Below are 15385 nucleotides of genomic sequence, written 5' to 3'. Positions count from 1 at the left end.
TGAGTACCACCTCTCCTTCTCTAAACCTCACCTTCTTTTTCTAACTGAGACTCAGCTGTCTGAGGTAAATGACAGCAAACCCTTTTCTGTATCCTCCTACTTTCTCTATACTCATTCCAAAGCCAAAGGTGGCTGTTGTGTATATGTACGCAACGACTTACCTTGCTCTCGTGTTCCTGAACTCGATTCTTCTGAATTCTCTATGCTCTGGCTTCGGCTTTCCTGTCATTCTCTGACTAAATATATGTGCTGTTTACTTATCCCCTAATTCTACTATCAAAAATTCTTCGACTATCTTACTTCTACGATGGAACACATTCTATCCATTTCTCCTTTCTCTGAAATCTCCATTCTAGGAGACTTCAATGTTCACCACCACCTTTGGCTCTCCTCTCCTTTCACTGATCCACCTGGTGAACAAGCCTACATCTTTTCTATCCTTAATGACCTAGAGCAGCTTGTACAGCACCCTACCCATATCCCTCACCGCCTTGGAGAGAGCTCCAACATACTTGACCTCTTCCTCACAACTAATCCTTCTGCTTACTCTGTTAATCTTTTCTCTCCGTTGGGCTCTTCCGATCACAATCTTATTACCTTAACCTGTCCTATCACTCCGGTACGGCCTGTGGACCCTCCAGGGAAACGTCGTCTGTGGCATTTTGGAGCCGCGGACTGGGAGGCCCTCAGGCAGCACTTCTTTGATTTTCCCTGGAATGGTTATTGCTTCCATGGCCGGGAGCCATCTGAGTGTGCCTTGCGCATTACGGAGGTTATTCTCTCGGGCATGGAAGCATACATTCCTTTCTCATATCCATTGACTAACGCAAGAAAGCCTTGGTTTAATCATGCTTGTTCTAATGCTGTCCGCAACAAGGAGAGGGCCTACAAAAGGTACCGGAGCCAACCCACCCCTGAATCACATCATCTTTACGTTTCTGCCCGGAATCGTGCTAAGTCTGTTCTTCGCTCTACTAAGAATAATTTCATCCATACTAAATGTTCTCAACTCTCCAACTCGAATTCTTCCCGCTCCTTCTGGCACCTTGCCAAAAATCTTTATAACAACTTTACCTCATCATCCTTCCCTCCTCTTTTCTACTCTGATGGTTCTGTAGCTATTTCTTCTACTGATAAAGCAGATCTCTTTGCACAGACTTTCTCCTCCAATTCCACCTTAGACGATTCCGGTGGTGTTCCTCCATCACTTCCCCCCTCTGACTTCCTCATTTCTGACATTAAAATTTCTTCAGTTGATGTATTTTCTGCCATCACTGGCCTCAGTACTAACAAGACATATGGGCCTGATGGGGTCCCTCCTGTTGTTCTCAAGAACTGTGCTTCTGCGCTTACACCCTGCCTAGGCAAACTCTTTCGCCTTTGTCTGTCAACTTATACCTTTCCTTCTTGCTGGAAGTTTGCTCTCATTCAGTCAGTCCCAAAGAAGGGTGACCACTCCCAACCCTCCAACTACCGTCCAATTGCTTTAACGTCCTGTATTTCAAAAGTTTTCGAGTCAATTCTCAATAGAAAAATTTTAAGGCATCTTTCCTATCACAACCTTCTTTCCGATCGTCAGTACGGGTTCCGTCAGGGACACTCCACTGGCGATCTTCTCACCTACCTTTCAGACTCCTGGTCATCCTCCTTTCGGGACTTTGGCGAAAGCTTTGCCATTGCACTTGATATCTCAAAGGCTTTCGATCGAGTCTGGCATAAATCTTTAATTTCCAAACTGCCCTCCTACAGTTTCTATCCTTCTATCTGTGTCTTCATCTCTAGCTTCCTTTCTGGTAGTTCTATAGCCGCTGTTGTAGACAGCCATCGTTCTTCTCCTAGATCTATCAACAGTGGTGTTCCTCAGGGCTCTGTCCTATCACCAACTCTCTTCCTTTTATTCATCAATGATCTTCTAAGCTGTACATCTAACCCTATCCACTCATACGCTGATGACTCCACCCTTCACCTTTCCATTCGGTTCCCGCAACGCCCATCTCAACAGTTACTTCAACAAACAAGGGATGAGGCTATGGCACACCTAATGTCTGACTTGGCTCGTATCTCTGACTGGATAAAAATAATATGGTTGTTTTTAATGCATCTAAGACTCAGTTCTTATACCTATCAACCCGACAAAATCTTCCACAGGTATACCCACTAATGTTTAATAATATTCAGCTTAATCCTGCATCATCCTTGAACATGCTTGGGGTTTCATTTACTCTGGACTTATCTTGGAAAGATCATATTACATCTCTTGTAAAATCTGCTTCCAAGAGATTGGGTGTGCTAAGCCGACTCCACTCTTTCTTTACCCCTGCACAATTGTTGACTCTATACAGGGGTTTTATCCGCCCCTGTGTGGAGTACAACTCTCATGTGTGGGGAGGCTCCCCACATACAGCTCTTCTGAGTAGGGTGTAGTCAAAGGCTTTTCGTCTCATTAATTCTCCTCCTCTTACTGACTCCCTTCAACCTCTGTCTCTTCGCCGCACTGCTGCATCTTTATCTCTTTTCTATCGCTACTTTAATGGACACTGCTCCTCTGAACTGTCTGCTTGCATTCCTCCGCCTCTACGACGGGTGCGTAGCACCCGTCTGGCAGCAAACTCTCATCCCTTTTCTGTCCAACTCTCTAATGCAAGAGTTAACTGTTACTCCCAGTCTTTCATTTATGCAACAGGCCAGCTCTGGAACTGTCTCCCTCTGTCTGTATTTCCTGCTGCCTATGATCTCCAGTCTTTCAAACGCAGTATGTCCAGGCATCTCAAAATGATCGGATCTTGAATTTGGCTCTCTATTATATTTTGTTTTTCTCTTGGAGGGAACTGTTATTGCGGGCTCATGGCCTTTGGTTCCTTCTTCCTCGCATAAAAAAAAAAAAATGAAATACGTTGATGACCTTACCTTGGCCGAAATAGTAGATACTAAAGATACAATCACATTTACAATGCAAACCGTATTAGATGAACTTGCACACGAATGTATCACAGTTAAAATGATTCCGAATCCCATTAAATGTGAAGCCATGATTATTTCACCACCAAAAAGACCCATTGTATACCCACAATTGCATTTAAATGATTGTAATTTACCAATTGTGCATAGCTGTAAAATATTAGGACTACATATAAACTCAGAGCTGACTTGGACCAACCATATTGGCCATATGATAGCTACAGTAAACAAATGCATGTTCATTCTTTATAGAACACGTCAATTTGGTTTCAGTATTAATACAATGTTAGTATTATATAACTGGTTTATAAAAACGTCATTAGAATATGCTGTCCCTGTTTGGCATCCTGGACAACACAACATGTTAGAGAAGATACAGAAGAGATGTTTTAGAATTATTCTTGGTGATCGATATATAAATTATGACACAGCATTAACGCCGTTAGAATCACAGCCTTTATGTGCTAGATGAGAACAATTAACAGTCAGGTTCGGAGAAAATATGTTACGCTCAGACCAACATAGGTATCTCTTACCACAAACTCTGTACAATATACGTGGTAGGAATACTAGAGGAGAGGGGCAACTGCTACAGGCTGTACGGTGTAGGACTGAAAGGTACAGGAATTCAAGCATACCCTATGTTGTGTCCAGACTGAACAGGTTCCAATAAGTTGGATAAGAAGAATTGGGGGAAAAAATGTTGAAATGAATGAATGGGATTACTGACAACGATTTTCAATCAGATTTATAAGTTGGATAAGAAGAATTGGAGAATTAAATGTTGAAATGAATGAATGGGATTATTGACAGCTATTTTCAATCAGATTTTTTTTACCTTATACTGCTAATTATAGACAAGGGTAATAAATAACGCATGTATGTGTATGTATATTGTGTATATGTATGTATATGGATGTGTGTATATATGTATATGCATATGTATGTTTATGTATATATGTATATGTATATGTGTATGTAGGGTTGTATGTGCTTTTATATATGTATTTGTATGTGTGTGTGTGTGTGTGTGTGTGTGTGTGTGTGTGTGTGTGTGTGTGTGTGTGTGTGTGTGTGTGTGTGTGTGTGTGTGGGTGGGTGGGTGGCTTGGTATATATATATGTATTTTCCTAAAAGGATTTTGATTTGTAAGCCAAGACACAATGTTATAATGTATACATGATATGTATTTTATAACTTTCTTGGACAATAAACCATTAATTATTATTATTATTATTATTATCATTATTATTATTGTTATTATTATTATTATTACAAGGAACTGGGTCAGGCCACAAGTGAGAATAGGAGCTCAGAACAGTCAGGAGAGCTGTCAGATGCATCTTAAGTGGGTTAGTCTAGGGATGTCTTAATCCCATAATGACAGCTTGGTGGAGTTAATCCTGAGGGCCGCCTCTCTGCCTCTCCTTGCTTTACTTTCTCCGTCTATCTGTCGTTTCCATTCTCTAATCAGGACGGAAGTTCAGCTTCCGTTACAACACACACACACACACACACACACACACACACACACACACACACACACACACACACACAGTGTGTATATTCCTTCTCCAATACTGATCCACATAGTATGAGTGCTGGTGGGTCACTTCTTTAGCGACATAGACATCTCTATGGAAACTTAAAACTTTCATTCAAGAGTATAAGTTTGGGGTCACCTTCATCTGAGAGATATATCTGCAGCCAAAGAAGTATTGATTATCTCGCACTTTGTAGAGAAAATAAGGCATGATAGTCAGTCGAAAAATAGACAGATATATCCAGCCGAAATTAACCCTATATACAGTATGTGTGACAGTTAAAGTGCGTTTTCCCCTCGTTTAGTGGAGTGGACAGAGTAGTTAACAAGAGTGAGGGGCGTAGGAGTGTTGTGATGGTGCGGGGCGGGAGGCAGATATGCAGGGAACAAAAGAGGTTTTGAAAGGAGAAAAGGGGAGGAAACGAAATGGGAATGTGAGAAGAATGGAACGTGCGTGTGTGTCAGTGTGCACACGTTTCTGCTTTTATTCAGTGATGTATCGTGCAGTGCCTGTGTGTTTGCCCGATGAGATGGTCAAATACTTGTAAATCAAAACAATGAGGAGGGTGAGGACAAGAGGCGGGTAGACAGAATTGTGAGGTTAGGGGAGGAAGAGAGAATGATGAGAGCAACAAGAGATAGAAGAGAGAAAGAAGAGGAAATGAGTAGGGGAGTGTGGAGTAATGAGGAAGAGGAGGATGGAAGGCAGACTGACGAAAAGAGAGGGGAGGAAAAAGCAAGGGAGGAAAGAGAAAGGCAAATACTAGATTACTTGAGGATGACTCTAGAGAGAGAGAGAGAGCTGTAGACTGTGACAAAAATAAAAGAGAGAAGAACAAAGTGGCAAACAGAACCTTACAGATGGACACAGATGGACGCGGACAGACAGACACAGTACAAAGAAAGTAAGTAACAATTGAGTTGCAATTTGCGAGCTGTCCAACCTATAAGGCTGTTCAATAAGATCAGTGGGCACCCATGCATCTGAATGGAATAAAAAATTTGGAAAATAATCTCGAAGATGAGATCGATTGATGTACACCCGGAGAAAGTTCCGCCTTATACACTTGCCTGCCAGTTCGGACCTTTATGCTTGAGACAACCACTAGTGAAGCAGCAGCTAGACACTCAAGTGTCTGGTACCACTGTGTGGGAGGGGAAAGGTTATGGGAGGAGGAAGGCAAGCGGGAGCTGATAGTTCCTACCCCTCCCTCTTCCATCCCCATCCTTCTCACACAGTTACCAGATAGATGAATGTTGGCTACTGCTTCCCTGACACTTGTATCACATTCACTATTTCGAAGCGGTGAGCGAGTATATAACGCGGATCTTTCCCCGGCTGTACCTTCTACCTGCTGTTCTACAGGCCGTAGTGTGATTGCCATCGTGTTTGGAAGCTGATGAAAACCGTGCTCGGACACGAAAGGTGGCCACTGATCATGTGAAAGGGCATTACGGCGTACCTTTGACCTTGTCTGTTGCTCTTGCCGTTTGATTGATTGCTCTAAAAACAGAATTGCTTCACTCATAACTGATCTTCAGCCCATCCACAATGATTGATTCTCATCAAGTCACTGGTGTTAAAGTTGGCCTTAAGCGGTGACATTGGCCTTTTACCTACTGTTAAAAAATGTTGTAACTTCTTTGACGGCTAACAATGAACTCTTCCTGTAACTTTTATTTTGATTCAGTCAAAATTATATGAGTAATGGAGCCGAACCTTCGATTATGCGCCGTGATCATTGCCTTCCACTGACTGTTGTCAAAACGGATTCACTCTAGCCATTATAGTTTTTTGAAATTATAGACATAACTGGTTGAAAACTATATGAGTTGACCTTGACTTGACCCATGGCCTACAATGACCATTTATGGCAGAAGTTTAATTGCTTGTTTCTCTGGTTGCCTTCTATTCTTCTGACAAACATTTTGCAGTTCCATACAGTAACATATCCTTCATCTTGCTAACAGTTAAACAAACTGGACCAAGTACATAACCTCCCCTCTCTTTCATTCGTAGTGGGTGCAATGTAGTGAGCCTGTGGCACAGAAAAGATTAGACGAGATAACTCTCTCTCTCTCTCTCTCTCTATATATATATATATATATATATATATATATATATATATATATATATATATATATATATATATATATATATATATATATATATATATATACCACGTTGAGTACACCGCTTCCCATCCGATCAGCGAAGTTAAGCAACGTTGGGTCTGGTTAGTACTTGGATGGGTGACCGCCTGGGAACACCAGATGCTGTTGGCATCCCTACGTGTCAAGTGGGGTTGGTGGAGGATTAGTGCCCCTCCCTGTAAAACAATTAACTCTAAGCCCTTGACCACCCCGTTTGGGATACATGGTGTCTGGCAATGAATGAATGAATATATATATATATATATATATATATATATATATATGCACGCTCACACACGTACACACAGCCACACAGTGTCCTCCGTCACCTGTACTTGTGCATAAAACAGGAGTGGAGGTGGGTTACTTTTCTAACGTAATGAACATGTCTAAGGACACTGAAACATTCATTCTGGCAAAAGATTTGTGGTCTTCCTCAACTGAGAGATGAGGATGGCGCGAGGTAAATAAGGAGGGACAGAGGGAGGCTTAGGGATGGAAGGAGGGGGTAAGATGTGAAGAAGGATGGAAAGAAGAGGAAAGAAGAGGGAGGAGCAAGTGGTAGGATTAAACAGGTAACTGTGTCGGGAAGGTTGAGAGAGAAGGAGGGGAAGGTAAAGAGAGACTGAAGGAGGCATAGGAGAGAAGGTAAGTAAGGAGGCATTATGGAAAACGGAGGGGGGGGGGAGGGGAATGGCTGCTGTGCAGGTAGGTGAGGGGTGGGACGAGGGCGATATGAAAGGGATTGTTGGAGGCTTAAGGAGGGTGGGAGGAAAGGAAAAAATAATGGGAGAGAATAAAGAGGCAAGGGAACTACATAGGGCATATGTTAGAAAATAGATAAGTGAAGAAAGATATAGAAGTTTGTGGTGAGATAACGAGGGAAAGAATGCAGGTAGAGAGATCAGGCGAGACTTAAACTGGCTTGGATAGAATCTGAAGAAGTAGAGGTGGAACATAAGGTAGAGGAACAAAACAAAAAATAATGTCATAGTTCGGAGTGAAATGGAGAAAGGAGGTAAGAAGACGATGAAGGAGGCTTAGAGAAGGAAGGAAAGGAGGAGGTAATGAGGAGAGAATATAACTGAGGAAGGACAAATAATGCGAAAACACAAAAGGAAAGGAAAGGAGGAGAAGGGGAAAGAAGAGGTGGAGGAGGAAGAGGAGGCGGAGGAGGAAGAGAAGAAGAAGAAGAAGAAGAAGCAGAAGAAGAAGAAGAAGAGGAAGAAGAAGAAGAAGAAGAAGAAGAAGAAGAAGAAGGAAAAAGAAGAAGAAGAAGAACAACAACAACAACAACAACAACAAGAAGCAGAAGAAAAAGAAGAAGAAGAAGAAGAAGATGGAGGAGGAGGAGGAGGAGGAGAATATGACGACGATGATGAATAAGGAATAAAGATGAGAAATGCAGTAACATAGCTGCCGTGGGGACGTAAGCCCTCCCAAAACGCTGAAGCCCTCCCCCCTCTCCCCCGGAGACATCCCCGAGCTCAGGCCATGACATAGAGATTTCGGTGAACTGGGAATTGAATAAGCAAGAACCGAAAATATCAGTGTAGATCATTTTCTTATCAAGTTTTAGGTTAAGTAGTAAAATAGAAGAATTAATCTAATTTAATACATAGGCTACACAAGACAAAAATGAAATTAAATAAAGCAACTTTGTTTTCAGTACAACGTTGCTTGCTTAACTGTAAAATATACCGTACATATTATTGAGGAATATTCTCTGTTCAGTGAAGGGTATGCTGAATGTGTGCCGTTTACTGGTTTTATAAGTACTGAAAACCTGGCCAATGAACAGCTGTAACATGTTGATCATTTTGAGTGAGCAACAGGTGCAGTACGTGATATTCTCTTTAAATTAATGAAACATACCATGTAAAGCATTTATCAATTTTTTTTTATCACAGCATTATGCATTATTTTTTATTACAAAGGATATTAGCAATGTTGCCTAGTGTAACAGCGTTCACACAGATTATAGCATTTAATATATATATATATATATATATATATATATATATATATATATATATATATATATATATATATATATATATATATATATATATATATATATATATCCCATTGGAGCCCGGTGTCCAGAATATTGGACAGAACTGGGGTTTTTCAAGTCTCTATAAAGTAGGGAACCCCCGAGTAGGGACCAATGAGATTCGAGACTATGAGCCTAGGCGGAGGGCGGTACGCTTAGTACCCACCCAGTGCCATGCCTCGCCCAGCACACCCAGGATCCAATTGGTTAAATATATATATATATATATATATATATATATATATATATATATATATATATATATATATATATATAACGGCCACACCACGTAGAGTACACCGCTTCCCGTCCGATCAGAGAAGTTAAGCAACTTTGGGTCTGGTTAATACTTGGATGGGTGACCGCCTGGGAACACCAGATGCTGGTGGCATAACGTTCTCCCTACGTGTCAAGTGGGGTTGGTTGAGGATTAGTGCCCCTCCCTGTAAAACAATTAACTCTAAGCCCTTGGCCACCCCGTTTGGGTTACATGGCGTCTGGCAATGAATGATATATATATATATATATATATATGTGTGTGTGTGTGTGTGTACACGGGAAAAAAAGTATCGCGCAGGAGGGATACGATGATATCTGAAATGATTAATATAACTTGTGTAGTACGAGTACTTGGAAAAATTAATTGATTATCATCTTAATATGGACCCAGTAACAATATCAACTATATATTGTCATATGGAACCTATTTATGACATGCTTATGTGCGCATGTTTGACAGCATGAGAGAAAAATAATCGAACATGTCTAGATGCCATCGTCCGTGGTGTCAAACTGTTCTGAGCCAAATGTGCACCGATTCTGTTTTATTGTGTGTACAGCGCATAATATGTAGATATCTATATCCATTTATATATATCAATATCAGTCTATATGTATACAGTATATGTATGTATGCATCTATATATATGAATACACTCATGAACCACACTACCCCAGATACGCCTCCCCTACCCTCCATGGTCAGATAGCTAGACAGGGAAAGAGATAAAGTACGACTGAAATAAAGGCATTCCAGGGCCGAATGATAATCATCCTCCAAAATATGTTGTTCGCTAAGGTACAAGCTACCTACAAACCAAATGTGAAGAAAATTCTCAAAACTGCACGGAATTCAGTCACCGTTTTTCACACACACACACACACATACACACACCAAAGTCCATAATATAAGTTAAACAAAAGTACTTGTGGGCCGAATGCTTATCGTCTGCGATAATATGTTGCTAAATAGGGTACAAGTTACCTGCAGCGCAAATTTAGAAAAAAAAAAAAATCAGCTCTTCAGAATTCAGTCACTGTGTTTCGCAAAAAAACTTCCATATTTTAAAATATTTGGCTGACATTCGATCGCTTTTGATCAATTCCTGATCAAAAGTAATAGCGTTCTGTTAATGCTGACACCAGACGTAGGTGAAGACAAAGTGTAGGAGTTAGTTTTCTGACAAGATATTAAACACCGTCTTGAATCTTTGTACAACAGCAGCGGACAGCATTTGTGTCCAACCCCAGACCCTTACAGACAGCTACTGATCGCCAGCTCTCTCAGGCTTGAAGGCGGTGCGACTACGGAAGTCGTGACTCATTCAAATCCAGACACAATATAAGTGCTCTTAGACATAACACTGGGCGGTGATGCCCTACTTGAATTCTACTTACAACTACTTACATACTATATAATATTTACAAAAAGGTTACAAACAATTTTTCCCCTCATCAAAAAGTGTCTCCTGACATAGTGGTGAGACAGTAAATCATAATATGGCAAGAATGCAAGTGGTCTGAGTATACAGTCAACCGGGACTACATGGGAGTATAATAATAAGTGAGATATTACTACATACTTCACAAAGTTGGATGTAAGAAGGTATTAATATATTTACAGTACATGGCCATGTTGGAAAAATAGCATAAATATATAGCTTTGGTCAATTTACAAATATATACATATGTAATCACATAATGAGTTTTACTCAGAACTACCATTTTCCAGGTCTTTTGGTTGTCGCACTAACCTTGCTGCTACACGGATCTCATGCAACCTTTGTCCATTCGCTTGAGACAACAATACAGGATACAAACAATTGCATTAAAACCTAGAAAACGTAGGACAACCGGAGGAAATACAAAGACTGGATGTGACCAGGAGCGGTTAAAAGCTGAAGAGAGCTGGTTCATAATAAAATCAGACTTGTTTAGATAGTTCAACATACGTAGGTTCTCTGATGTGATAGAAAGATTGTCTGTTGGTAGATGAAAGGTAGTATTAATGGGTTTGAAGATGTCATACTTGTGGGAGCGAAGTGCGAAGTGATAATGTGTGGCATGGGCTATTATAGACTCAGACTTTACTGTACAGTAATCAGGGGCATTATATAAACCGACTGCGGATAGTGAATGGACAGGGGTCCCTGGAAAAATAAGACTGACAGGAGTTGAGACACTAAAGAAGAAATAGCGGATGTGATTTAGACGAGCATGGTGTAACTGGCCTTTGGGGGCAGGAACAAAGGTACAGACAGGTTGTACTGAGAAGTTACGGACTAAGGCAGATTAGCAAGGAGCAATGCTGCCAGGAAAAACTGTTAGGAGGTACGCAGCACAAACTCGAGAGTTGGGTGTGAGAAGGGCACATCTACCGAAGTCACTTGAGGAGAGGAAGGCAATATAGAGATGATCATGGGAGAGAAGAAAGTACTCTGAAGAAAAAGAGGCTTGTATCAGGGAGTTATTGTACCAGAAGGGAAAAGGAATGATGTGAAAGAGATCGAGTATGATGGAAGAACGAAGAGGAATTTGAACAATTATATCTTTAGTAAGGAATGTGGCTTTTAGTATTGCGTAGTAGTGTTCTAAAGAGGAAAATGGAATCATAGGAGACAAACCGAAGGTTGAGTGAGCCCATTCTAAGGTAGAACAAAGGTCAGAGAGAGTTACTAAATCTAGGGTCACACGACTATCAACAGCATTGACTAAAATACGAATTAAGCTAGAAACTTGGGAGACAAGAGAGTCCAGAGAAACCTGCAAATTATGAACATGTAATTTAACATACATGAACTCTGAAATAATATTTGTCTTTGATACTTCACGCTTAAGAATAATCGTAAAATTATTCAAAGTACTAGTGACATCATGTCAATGGTGACTCATCTGTTGCAGCATAAAAAGTTGAACATGTAAAACTTTGTCTTGTGACTCAAGGGCTTCTGCTAATTGAAGTAAGTCCTTTTTGAAACCAGAAAGTTCACGGGTAGTCACTACTCCAAGTAATCCACTGAGGATTTCTCCTCCAAGGTCAAAAAGTCCACGTTTCACTCGTGAACGACCCACAAGGCGTTTGGTGAGGGAAGGAATCTTGAAGATGGTTGAACTGATAACGAATATAATCTAATTTCCAGCAGATGGGTAGGTAGAGTGGGTACAAAAATGTGTCAGTGGGATGTCGATTTTTAATATCTGACAGGAGTCCCTGCAGGTCGTCTAGCTGACGTGCAAGGTCAGGCAGGGCGATGGCCATGACGGCCAGCGGCTCTAGGTCATAGCGCAATGAGACTACATCTTTAACCAGCATTACCTCGCCTCCAGCCCCAACCAAGGCCCCGGGCCATATGGCACCATCGTCCTCACCCAATCCAGACCCAACCAGAGTCAGCATTGTCAGTACGTAGACCCACAGCATCTTTCCTATAAAATGAGGTGATCTTAGAGGTGATGTTGATACAAATGGTAACGACAGTGTGAAATGATAACGTTATGCAAGAGACTTAGTGGCAGAACGCAATTTAGCACGATAGTCATTAACAGTAGGGGAAGGCTGAATAGTAATGTCAGAAGGAAGGTTTAGAGAAGAGGAAGAAGGCTGAGTGGGAGTTTGTTGTGAGGATGTGGTCTCTCTTAGTGGTTCCTCCAAGCCTATGCATTTTGATGCACATTTGAGATGATCTGCATTTTTTTTTTTTAAATAACAGAACGGAGGAAGGAAAAACAAATGGGGAAAAAAAAATAATCCATACACCAGATTACTGGTGTCCTCTGTTCATAAAATATCTGTAACAGTTAGACTTGAACAGTTGTAGGTTGAAATTTGGAGGAAAACAACTCTGGAGAAGCGAGTTCCAGAGAGATGCAGTTCGGTGAATGAAAGAATTCTGATAGGCAGAAGTTCTGCAGTATGGTTGAGTGACATTCCAGTCATGAGCGCTACCAGATGCCCGTGTAGCACGAGGGAAGGCATGGAGAGGTGGCACCATGGATGCAACTTCGTCTGAGCATTTGCCCAAAAAATATCTGTTAAATAATGCAAGGGAGGCAACATTCCTTCATATTTGCAGGGGAGGTAGTTTATATGTAATGGCAGGGTTGTTAATGATTCTAACAGCTTTGCTCTGAATTTTGTCTAGTTGTCTTAATGCAACCTCTCCACAACCATTCCACAAGGGTGAGCAATATTCAAGCTGAGAGCGCACATGACTCTTATAAATTATAGTTAACTGCTCATCGGCGAAGAAGTTACGGACTCTGTACAATAATCCAAGTTTCTTTGAGGCGGTTTTAGCAAGTGATCTGACATGAGAGGTCCAGCTGAGGGCACTGTTAAGTGAGACACCAAGAATTTCAATACTTTTGGATATGGGAATATTAGTAGCACTGAAGGTATGTACGAATCTGGTAATATCTGTCTATTAGTAAACTGTATATATTTAGTTTTACTAGCATTAAAAGAGACAAGGTTGTTTTGTCCCCATTCACTGATTGTAGATAGATCTTGATTTATGGAGATGGCTGTACTGAGTTGAGAGGTAGAGATATTAGACTTTGTAATTGGATGTCTGAGTGTGAATGAACTATGTAGTGTTGAGTCATCTGCATATGAGTGAATGGGATTGTGAGTGACAGATAAGAGATCATTAATATGAACCAAAAATAGGGTTGGCGCCAGAACTGTTCCCTGCGGCACGCCGGCGTTGAGTGGAAATTCGAATATACATCATCTACTTTTACTCTTATTTTCCTGTAACCAAGATAAGAATAAATCAAAGGAACAAAAGACGTTAGTCCATAGCAAGGGAGTTTGGACAGCAGGGAACGGTGCCATACTCTGTCGAAAGCTTTAGAGATATCAAGAGCTACTGCATGAGTTTCTCCAAAAAGATCAATTGATTGATGGATGGTATGAGTTAAGAGATTGAGTATGTCAATGGTGGATCTTTCGCGGCGAAAACCGTATTGTCTATCACTAATTAAGTTGTTGGATTCAAGATGTTTAACAATATGCTTATTAATTAAAGTTTCAAATACCTTACCAAGAGAAGATGTGACAGCTATTGGTCTGTAATTGGAGGGGTCAGACGAACTTCCTTTCTTCGGACCTGGGTGGATATTGGCTTCTTTCCATGAATTTGGGAATAAAGAAGTACGTATGCATAGTCTGAATAATTTAGCTAGGACAGAGGCAAGTTCAGGGGAACACTTTTTCAAAAACAATTGGCGGAATTCCATCTGGGCCTGGAGCTTTGTTGGTAGGTAAATTGTCTAGGATGGATTTTACGAATCTTGTCTGTATTTTAAGTGGGGCAATTTCGGGAGAATCAAGTTCCAGTACTGAGACATTCTGGCTGGTATCATCTATGGTAGAGCTTCTTGCAAAGGTACTAGCAAAGATATCTGCTTTCCCACGTGGGTCATTTGTAATATTGCCATCTGAAGATTTTAGTGGGGGAATGGAAGATGACTAGTTAAAGTTATTATTGAAAGAAATAAGAGTTGACCAGAATATTCTATTGTCATTAGGGTTGTTAAGTAGTTTTGATGCACCCATGTCGTCTCTGCCTTGTGCGGATCTCTTAATTCGAATTTATTATCTTTACAAGATATGACACGGAAGGGACCCAAGAATTTGCTGTTTAGTTTTGATTCTCTGTCATGATCTAGGGCAAAAACTAAGTCACCTACTTGGATGACAACATCTGTGGCAGCGGCATGTTGGTTACCTACCATCTTCTTATTTGTAAGGGCCAGATTATCCTGAACATATTTATGAATTTTCTGGAAGTTGGACAGGTTGACTCAGACATAGTTATCGTAGTTGTAGATTGGATCAGGTTTGGATTGCGACAGTGAATAAGGTAGTCTTTTGTCAAAGCCGTATATGATGAAGAATGGTGTTTCTCCAATTGACTTATTGATGGATGAATTAATTGAAGTAGCTACCTGTGGAATCCACTCCTCCCAGGTGGAAGTCTGATCTCCCACTATGTGACACAGACTCTCCAATATCTTTCTATTCTGGTGCTTTACTAGGCCATTCGAGGCTGGATGATGGGCCACTATATTGCATTTCTTAATTCCGTATCGAAGACAAACTTCTTCCAGTAGTGAATTATTGATTTCTGACCCGTTATCAGTTAAAATTACTTCTGGTGTTGTGAAAGGGCAAATTACTGAATTAATAAAGGCATGTGCTACTGCATTAGCAGATTTTTCACGCAATTGAACTAAGATAACATATCTAGATAAATGATCGACTACCACTAACAGATAAACAAAGCCAGATTCTGTACGAGGCAGCTTCAGAAGATCGAGAGGGACAGTTTGCCAAGGTTTTGATGGTACTGGGTACTGCATTATAGGAGCAGGTTGACAGGTTGTCCCCT

At 40.8% G+C, this 15385-nt stretch overlaps 2 pseudogenes; both read left to right on the top strand.

The window, feature by feature from the left end:
* The first annotated feature begins 6668 nt into the window (after positions 1–6668).
* On the top strand, positions 6669–6787 carry LOC145400598 (5S ribosomal RNA; annotated as a pseudogene).
* Positions 6788–8983: 2196 nt separating this feature from the next.
* On the top strand, positions 8984–9102 carry LOC145400557 (5S ribosomal RNA; annotated as a pseudogene).
* Positions 9103–15385: the final 6283 nt, after the last annotated feature.

Source organism: Coenobita brevimanus, chromosome 52, assembly GCF_032717465.1.
Source record: "Coenobita brevimanus isolate Jiangsu-jjx chromosome 52, ASM3271746v2, whole genome shotgun sequence".
In the NCBI taxonomy this organism is placed as follows: domain Eukaryota; kingdom Metazoa; phylum Arthropoda; class Malacostraca; order Decapoda; family Coenobitidae; genus Coenobita; species Coenobita brevimanus.
Note: the sequence above shows the minus strand (reverse complement) of the source record. Positions and strands in the feature narration are given on the sequence as shown.